This window comes from Mya arenaria, chromosome 1 (genome assembly GCF_026914265.1).
Source record: "Mya arenaria isolate MELC-2E11 chromosome 1, ASM2691426v1".
NCBI classification, from domain to species: Eukaryota; Metazoa; Mollusca; class Bivalvia; order Myida; family Myidae; genus Mya; species Mya arenaria.
This window is the reverse complement of record NC_069122.1, coordinates 43,972,202-43,982,859: the sequence shown is the minus strand read 5'-3', so window position 1 is coordinate 43,982,859 and position 10,658 is coordinate 43,972,202. Positions and strand designations below refer to the sequence as shown.

Here is a 10,658-nt window from a genome sequence, read left to right as displayed (position 1 = left end):
TTAAGCTCCGCCTACTTGTTACCGCTCCGTAACTATATAGCCAAAGCTATATAGAACACTCTTAAACACTGTGATATAATGATTATAAATTCTTAACTTTGACCAAACCAAATATCAACAAATTTAAACCAATTTCCTACATATGTTCAAAATGCATATAGGTATATCAAGTATGTTATTATGGACGGGAGTCATTGGCAAACATTATTTTCATTAATGCAAATGTATGTTGCAGATATGCCGCGTTATGATGAAAAACACATTTGACGATTTAAACCGATGCCTTGCAACAAATGCCAATTGTACTACTGATAATTCGGGAGTCTGTAACGTTTGCTGTAGAGGTGGAAGATGTAACTATGGTGATTGTCATGCAATAAGACGTAAGTCGTTTACTGTTGTGTGAAATAAAGATCATCATGGAGTTGCCATGTCCTCTTTTTTATCACGCTTCTTGTTTCTATTTCTACTAAAAACTATTATTGAATATAAAGTTCAGTGCAATTAGTGCCGTTTTAAGTACTTTGCTCTTTATACCCTGTTGTAATGCATGACTGAATAGTTGAAATTATAAAATAAATATTGTCAAAGATGTTGTTATGTGTATGTTTACCTTTAACTATTCTCAATACAATTTATTACTTCGGTATATTTGCATGTTTCTGCACAATCACTAAACCGCAGTGTTTGAATAATATAGCAAACTACACGTATTCAATTCAGACACTTGTTCCAAGTTCATACAATGAATCGATAATAAATTTGGATATCGAAGGATGTAAACGAAAATGTATTATCTAATGCATTGTCTAACGGCACACACGTAGAATAAGTATGCTTTCATCCCCGATATGTGAATGAACAATCTGATTAACAGTCTTACATGCTTTTCAGAGCGACTGTTTGAGGAGTACAATCGTGGTGTGTTTAGTTTGGACACCCTGGAGTCCACGTCTGGTGTAACAGGGTAACACATGCGGAGCGGCCTTTTAGACAGTTAGGTCGCCGTTCAGACTACTGTGAAATGCCTTGTGTGTATTGCAATACATTGAAATAAGGGTATTTTCTCAGCGGTGATTTTTGTTTCTGATGTATTATAATATCGGAATACACTCTCATGAGCCTTATTGTGTCACACATAAAGGCCTAGCTTGAGGAAAGTCTGGCTTGCTAATTACCAGCCGCCCAAAGCTTATTTGTCACCCTGGGACAGGGTGCCACAATTCCCGTGTAAATGTTTGTTGGCTAATTGCTATTGAGGTTGTGTTTTTTATCATTAAAGATGTACCGGTTATTAAATGAGTTATCAAATCAATGGTCCGAGATCTATGGGATGGTTAAGGCAATAAACATTAGGGCCAATCAACAAACGACTGAAATACCTGATATTGTTTGTGCTTTTTTCATTGGGGTGGGAGGGGTGCTACTTATGGAAGTGTTAATCAATGCATTTGACGTTTCGCTTGAACAACATTTGCGGTATTTAAAGGTAACTTTAGTAGGATATAACCGTTGATAAGCATTGAGTGTGATTTAAAGCATCAGATACCTTTAAATTGTACTGTACAGTAAGCATTATTTCGTCACAGTAGGAACTTCTTATTATGCTTTGTAAAACGAACAGAGTATTAGCCGATATAAAGAGATGTGACGGAACAAGGACAAAGTCGTATCGAGCACAAAATGACTAAAGCTTTTACTCTATTTGCTCTGCCGAATAAGGTTGTATCTCCGGAGATTGCCATCAGTTGACATGTGCTTGACTAACATGATGTGTTTTACATTAACATAGATGCTTTTCTCCAACCTAAGTTGAACAAAATAAAGTCTAATTTTATTTTTTCGCCGGAACTCGATTTTGTGAGAAGTAAAAATAATTTCGCGTATGGATATGTGATAACTTCTGGTTGTCATAGATATGCGCGCACAATGTTATAAGTAGGGTATAGCATTATTTCTTGAATGCAGCGTGAACATTTGTTGGGTGCCATTTGAACTAGTAATATGTTATTTGGAATTTAAATATTGCAATAAGGCAAGGTTTCCATGGTGCTACAGAAGACGGTTTACACCAAGGGAGGTAATTTCGTGAAGATGATAAAAAGCAATTCCATATGGGTACTTTCATTATCTTTGACCGCATGCAAGATAAGGATTTCAAGAATGGGCAAATATTTCGATCTACTTATCTGGGATGGAAGAAGCTTTTTTCCACATAAAATATAAGTTTTATGTACATGTTTACTCATTTAAGGGCCTTCCACAGTGCAAACGTCGTCTGAAGGACCAGAACTAAAAATGTTTTTAAAAAATCAATCTTTATTTATTTTTAGGTTTCATATTACGCAAGCATGAGTCATACAGCCGTTGCACCATGGATGTAATATGGAGTTGAGCAGTTTTTACAAAAGATGATTCTATAAGATTTCCAATAAAATACATTATTTCTTTTCTGAAAATGTCTAAATGCAAAATGAATATGTTTTGTGGCAAAACTGTCAGGAATACCCAATCAACAATGTATTGAGTCTTTGTGGCGATTGCAGCTATTTTTACCCAGTAAATGAGTTTCATCCATTTTTTTTCATTATTTTATTGAATCACATTTTTATTTGTTATGAAAGGAATTATCGAGAACTCTCAAATTTTTGATGACTATGTAGTCTGTGGTATTTTGACACAAACATAATGTAATTATGTCGACAGACTTTTCCGAAAAATATGAATGCTTTTTAATCCAAAATCTGATAAAATTTCATTTTGTAAAATTTAGTCAATTCCTTCCTACCACAACACATGTCACCAAGAACGTATGTTTTACTCCCCAAAAGGTTATTTCCTTAAAACTAAATAAAACATGAACGACGTTTAAACTTTTGACTCTCCCAACCCATTTTTGCACTGTGGAAGGCCCTTAAGTAGAGCACAAAATAAATGAGATATAATTGGAATCACAGCTTTTTTCTCTTAACATGTTTCTATTTATCTAAAACAAAATGCGAACAAGAATTGGTTTATTATTTGTCAATGTTGCACCAGCATTTTATCCTGTTTAATACATATGTGTTGCCAGTTAACCCGGCTTTTGCAAATGCATAGATCAGAACTGGTCTTGATTTGCTCAAAAAAATATATCTGAGAAGTACAAAACTGTGCAAAAATGAAAGTAGTTGCAATGGCATTAGCTAGTGCGCATCTAAAATCAAAAGTAACACGAAACTAAAAAAGTGAATCTTATAAACAGAATAAAGTTAACATAATGTGTATAATCATTTCAGCCAAATGTATTCTCCTTGTGTTTTTCCCCTGATTGTAAAGTTCCGGTAAACTCGTAAAAATCAATTTCTGATAGCACTCATTACTGCAGGGCTAATTATTACAATTAGGAAGTGACTAGTCGGTGTTCTTTTTGTTATTTACACATGAAGCTGAATCAAAGCATGTATATGCCATATTAGTCAATTGGCTTGCTTTGTAGGTTTTGAAGCGGCTTCGTTTGCTTTTTTAGAATCAAAGCGCTGGAAGCACTGAAAGACTGTCGGTGATGTAACTGAAGGAAGCAAACACTACCGCTAAGTTCTTTCAAATGAAAAGTGATGAATCGGTTTCAAACATTTGATGAACTCCCTTCAAGTAGATGAAAAGGGATTATAATAAGCACAAATTTATCATCCCTACATAATTATAAAGGTCCTTGAAAAAAGCAAACCAAAACATTCGAATTCGAGTTTGTTCTTATTTGTTTTTGCATATTTTTACTCGAAATCAAGTATAATAGTTTTTGTAAACAGTATTAAGACAATGAGCGATTGAAACTTCTGAAATGCTATTAAATGCACGATTTTACATTAAATCATGCAAGACTGGGATCACAAAGTTTACACCGACAATTTTAAAAACAACGAATTCTCATCTATAAACTTTGGAAACGGTTTTAAATGTCACAACTCTGAAAAATAAAAAAAAATCCAAGTAATGCAACATACCTTTTGCAATTTTGCAACCGATAATAACTTTCAAATACTTGAATAAATCATAAACAATATAGTGTAAATTAACTTTTTCGAGGTTTTGAGCACGAGGTTGTTAATGAATTTAAGAGTCTCTAGATACGATAACAACTAAAACTTTTATATTTTCGGTATTATTGCATAACATATTGTATACAAAGACCCTACTTTTTCCAAAACCCTGTCGAAATGAGGAAAAGTGGACATGTTATCAGTTTAAATGCACTTGCAAAAGAAAAGCACTTGTGTGCGGTCGAAATGTTTTGTTTCAAGCGCCTGTAACATCCCAAACAATCAACAGACTATGGAAGATGTTTTTCGGTAGATTAAATTGCAATTTCAAGATTGAGAAAAATGTGTATTGGGTTGAGATTTACAAGTGATGTTATTTTATCTCAATAATTTAGTTGCTGTATGAAAATTGTGTCAATATTTCGGTTCCTGTGAACATTCGTATGGCTGGGTGGTGAGCTGGCGATCTTGAATGAACTGATGCATGTTAATGTCATGATGACTAATTATCATCTAGCCTTATGTATCATCTAGGAGAGGCTGATCAAAAGGAATAAACAGTGGAAATTGTATTATCCCTAATTCAAATATTTATTGGGCCCCGGAATGCACTTGTTAACAAAATAGCCCGTCACCAATTGTGTGACCAAAAAGCAAACTATTAAGAATAATTTAACCCATGTCTGATCCAGAGATGTCACATAAGTCGGGATGCATGTAAAAGTTGTCGTTGTCCAAACGATAGATATCGAGGGACGCCGAGAAGGTATAGGATCTAGGTAAAACTACCTTTTGGACTTAGTATTTCAGTGATCAAGTGGATGCTTATCCTGAGTGTTACTGCATTAAAATGCTTTCGGAGTGATTTATTTCTTTGGGAGAATGTTGACCAGCTAATATTATTGCGCTGGAACGCAAGCTGTTCACATTGTGGAGTTAAAAGAAGCTGGCAACACCTTTTTAAACGACGGAACCATGCTCTTCGCGATTGGGGATACAGACGACCAGAAGTAGACTAAGTGTACTAGCTCTGTTTGCTGTATTGCATGACTTTGAAAGGGATATGGAACCTATAGGAGTGTAACTTTAGTTTAACCATAATAAATGTTACAAAGATTGTGAAGAAAGTTATGTTTACCTATACGAAGTCACTCTAGTTGGCACGATGTTGCGCGAGAGTGTAGTCTTGTGTTGTGGTCTTGTGTTTGGTGGAAAACCGGAGTACCCGGAAAAAAACCACTTGTCCGGCTATGTGCCCACCTACCAAACTCATATCAGGAGCGTACAAGCCCTTCGGGGATCGTAAGGTTAAAACATCAAAGGCTCGTACCTCGCTGCTTCTATACAGCTAATATATAGTGTCTAAGTGATATTTAGTTACTTAAGCTACAGTGCAAGTAATTGTATTGAGTTCTAAGTACTGTTAAAGATTAGGAAAACTACGTTGGTTTGGGATATTGGGGTCAATTGTGTCAATGTAGCAGCTAATATAAGTTGAATAGATAAGAAGGTGAGCTAGTTAGGATATAGCTTGCTGAGATTACTTGAAGTGACCAGTCAATTTATAAGTAATAGAAACACCAATCACTTCGTTATTTTACTTCCATTATTAGTTGATTCGTTTACAATCACTAACCATTTGATACTAATAAATTAAAGAATTGTAGTAAACATTAACGAACAGCAAATCAATGGCCATTTAGGGGAAAAGAAACAATTTTATTAAACAAGTTAATAGCAAAGATGCTATTATCTATAACTAAGTGTTACACCTCTGAACCACTCGACTTCTCATTTATCCATACGAGAGGAGATTTGCACATTGGTACGTGAATTATCTGAATCATCACGAGTTATAACATTAGCGCCAAATTTTTTATCGTAAACACACATCCAAAACAGACCAAAAAGGGACGCTGCATGCTCTAGTGTTGTATGATGCCTCAATCCTTTAAATAAAGTTTACCAACCATGTATAGCTTTTTCGCAAAATAAATCAATAAAACGTTACTTGGGTTTTGTTTTCAAATTATAACCGTCGACTAAACAAGTATGTTTTTTATAAATATCACAAAATAGAGTGTAATTTTATAGTTCGTTGAAAGCAATATAGCTGTCCCCAATTGTATAACCAAAATCTCGTATTCATATTTCAAAGTTAACTCCCTGGCCGCTGGCATTTGATAGTATATTTAACATTTGGCTTGTGTTATTGTGTAACCTGGTGAAAAACTTCTACAAATCACACTTGTTTCAACTTTTACAAAACATCATTTTGTGTACATGAAATCTGAAGATTGTTCGAGAGTTAACTATTCGCCAATACTCGCAAAGCCATAATGTATTTATGACATGATATAACGTGTTAAGTAATGTATGTTTACCAATACACCAAAATGGTCAATACACAATAAACGCTAAAAGCAAACAGCTATGTTATTTCAGTACAAACCATATCGGAACCACATGATGTAAACGTGAAGCATTGGCTCGGATCAGTGACGTCATCTTGGTTGCCTGCTACCGTAGAATCACAATGATAACACTGAGAACTATCTGGAATGAAAGACCGTGTATTGCATTATTTCATGCTTTGTCCCACGAGAGTAGTGAAAATTGGAACACAAGGGAACACCGCAAATTTGAGCGAACTTATTTAGTCAACGATTTGTCAACGTCGCTTGTGGCGGGATCATCAAGGAGTCAAAATTTCGCAGGTGTGTATAATTGCAGTATTAAATTACAGGGACAGTCACATAAGTAAACCACAGTGGTCATTAGAACAGAACTGTTTAGAACAGAACATAACATTTATTTAGATACAAGCATATACAGCTTATAATCATCAAAACAATTATTATGGCATGCACAACAGAATATATAAATTAGCATGATTACAAACATAACGAAACAACAAGAAGAGAGCAATAACATCCAGTTTAGGTAATGTTAACTATATTGTCTCTGATCTGATTTGACTTTATAGTAAATATAGCCAGTGTGTGTAACAACGACTTTTTTCTTAGAGTTAAGAAGAGTAATTAACGGTTTAGAGACACAAGGCAAGGTTCAAAACAACTATAAACTAGAGACACAAGACAAGGTTCAAAACAACTATAAACTAGAGACACAAGGCAAGGTTCAAAACAACTATAAACTAGAGACACAAGGCAAGGTTCAAAACAACTATAAACTAGAGACACAGGGCAAGGTTCAAAACAACTATAAACTAGAGACACAAGGCAAGGTTCCAAACAACTATAAACTAGAGACACAAGGCAATGTTCAAAACAACTATAAACTAGAGACACAAGGCAAGGTTCAAAACAACTATAAACTAGAGACACAAGGCAAGGTTCAAAACAACTATAAACTAGAGACACAAGGCAAGGTTCAAAACAACTATAAACTAGAGACACAGGGCAAGGTTCAAAACAACTATAAACTAGAGACACAAGGCAAGGTTCCAAACAACTATAAACTAGAGACACAAGGCAAGGTTCAAAACAACTATAAACTAGAGACACAAGGCAAGGTTCCAGACAACTATAAACTTGAGACACAAGGCAAGGTTCAAAACAACTATAAACTAGAGACACAAGGCAAGGTTCAAAACAACTATAAACTAGAGACACAAACGTACAAATACCACAAACAGACCACACACGCATAGAAATATCTTGATTAATCAATGATGTGATAACGGCCTTTGAACGGTCAGTGAAACACGAGTCCAAGCCAATTTGATATCAGTAGAGACTGTCTTGTCGGAACAATCTAAATATTTATGCGAAAAACTACAGAAACAAGCTCAGAAGCAAAAAGTTTAAACATAATTTTTATGCAAAAAGCTACAGAAACGAGTTCAGCAGCAAAATGTTTAAACATGAGCCCGGTTTAATGACACTGTGTGAACGCTAAAGACATATAACATAAAATATCACAAACAGCACAGTGCATACATACTATATATATATATAAAATAGGTATATTTATCAAGGTTCCGCCTTGGAACGGTCATTAAAATGTAGTGTTTAAACCAGTTTAAGTGCACAAACCTCACTCTTATCCCAACAATCATAAATAAAGAAAAAACGCAAAAGGTAAATCTTATCAAAGTATGCATTAACTTGAGGAAACTTTACAATAAAACAAATAATAATAAACTTATAGGTAAACCCCCATACTTCTAGTATAAACCATCCGCAGTCTATGTCCCCGTTATACACATTACCATTATGCCTTAAAGATTGTCTGCTCTACTTAAACCTTAACTGCACAATATTCATTGAAAACAGCACACTTAGGAGTGAAACTATCACATTAATTAATTAAAAAAGGTTGCGTATGTTTAAATAAAGATAGTTTTGGCAAATTAACATAGCTTACTGTTAGAAAGATGATAATCGTATTTTTAAAACGTTTTCTTGAACCTGAAACTGAATGTTCGACCATTTGCTTTCGAAACAAATATACAGCCAAAACTACTGCTTGAAAATAACTTAGCTTTTATATCAACTATCAACTATTTTTTAACTGTTTGACCTTGTGGTGCGAACTTTCCGGAAATTTCACACCACAATTTAATGGTTTTTTCCCATCCACACCATGTTTGCACTAACACACGAGGGAATTATAAACTATAAACAAACTCTTTGAGAACTATTTCTCCATGAACCGGAAATATAAATGAAATGTACGTCAACAGCTAGAAAAACTTTGCGTGAGTCGCGTCCAATGGGTAGCGGCGTAGCAATCAATCTTTCCAAATTATGAGGTTTTCAAAAAAAAATAATGAATAACATTTAAATAAAATTTCGAATACAAGCATAAAGAAACCAAACAATTGTTGATTTCAGTGAATGATATAATGATACATTAGTTTAATTTCACTCTTTATCATATAAAAACTATATCTTCACTCGTGGCTTCGTTCTCGTCATATAAAATACGTTCTTACACTGAAATCAACAAATATCCTCTATATATTTGCAAAACTTTTTGACAGAACCATCGTTTAATAACGGTAATTATTACAAAAGTGAGTTGTAAATAGCACCCCATTGCTGGAAACTATTATTTCCCAGTTTCGTTACATCAATGCTAGTTTTTAATGAAAAAGGTTAGTTGAAAATGCAATTAAATTAATGTACAATTTAAAACGCATTTACCGAATAATTGCTTTCTTTTGCAAAACCGTGAATAGAACACAAATTAGTGAACGTTTGCAATTTTCCTCCTTAATAAGTGTTTTAAAAAAAAAATAGGTAACATAACACATTTTCCTTACTTGATTTTATTTTATTCCACAATAGTGAGAGTTGCAATCTGCTCTGTGGTCCCAACATCTGAAACTTCCAAAAATGAACAAAAGCTCCGTGAAGCGAACGCAGATGCGCGTCAGTGTTTGCGTATTTTTTTAATAAAACACGGGGGAGTAGTCAACAATTTAATTAATCATGAGGTTTTGCTACATGTGTGCGCATGTCTCTAAATCATGATTGCAAGTTTCGCTCTAATGCCTTCAACGGTTTGGTTGTCATGCCATGAGTTCTGCTCAATGTTTAAAACAACGACAATGCAGATTTTGAGCACAACATTAAGACTATGACAATATTTATGCGAAAAGCTACAGAAACAACCTCAGTAGCAAAAGGTTTAAACATAAACCCGGTTTAATGGCACTGGGTAAACGCCAAAGCCATAGTACTTCTATGATTAGATATCCCAACTCTATCTGCAGAAGGAGGAATACAATTCAGAGCACCTAACTTTTCAAAGATACGATGCAGTCATTGTTTGAAACTATGAACATCACCCACAGTCTGCCTTATAAAATAAAAGGTTTAAAACTGTGTGATCATAGAGTTTCATAATAAAAAGCATCATTGTTCTAAAACTGGGAACAAATAAAGAAAACATTATAAAAAAATAAAAGCGACATGTATGAGCTAATCTTTCCTTCCAAATAATTAGAAAAAGTAAAATATTTGAAGAAAATGAAGTCACATGCCAAAACACTCCGAGTCAGCCAAAAAAGTTTCGGCCAAAAAAGGTTTTAAAGATAACATGAATTAGCACAATCCTTATAAAATCAAAGGACTGAAAGCTTCGTTATGTAAGGATGCTATACATGTGTTAATAAATTATTAATTAATTAATTAATTCATACCTCGGCTATGCACAGGAGTTTAAAGACATGTTAGTAATATTAAACTTTTGGTGTAAGTACAAGTAATGAATTGCGTTATTGATGTGACTATTCGAGATATGAACGCAGATGGGCTGGTAAAAGAACGCGTGTCCTTCTGACTCCACACACTTTGAACAGCCCAACTTCGTTCATATCCCAATAATGACATGAAACACGCAAATCGTTCCTTTAATGATCACAATTGCTTCACGCTCCGCTAAAATTGAAATATCGCGCGTGACAGACTTTTTAATGTCATATAAAAGGTTAAGGAATACTAATATAATAAACAATATAAGCGTAAACCATTCTCTTTTGATATGACTTTGATGGGCAGGATGTATATGTATTGCAAATGTTTTGTGTGACCCGACTGACCCGACATCGGGGCGTTTTTCGGGGCTATTTATCTTATCTGGAGATAATTTATCGTTCTAGGCTGT

The 10,658-nt window shown here is 34.4% G+C and overlaps 1 long non-coding RNA gene across 1 annotated transcript; it reads left to right on the top strand.

The window, feature by feature from the left end:
* Nucleotides 1-239: 239 nt before the first annotated feature.
* LOC128230526 (uncharacterized) lies at nucleotides 240-1,070 on the top strand. The gene is made up of 2 exons (XR_008260253.1): nucleotides 240-383; nucleotides 895-1,070. It is a non-coding gene; the product is annotated as an uncharacterized LOC128230526 (long non-coding RNA).
* Nucleotides 1,071-10,658: the final 9,588 nt, after the last annotated feature.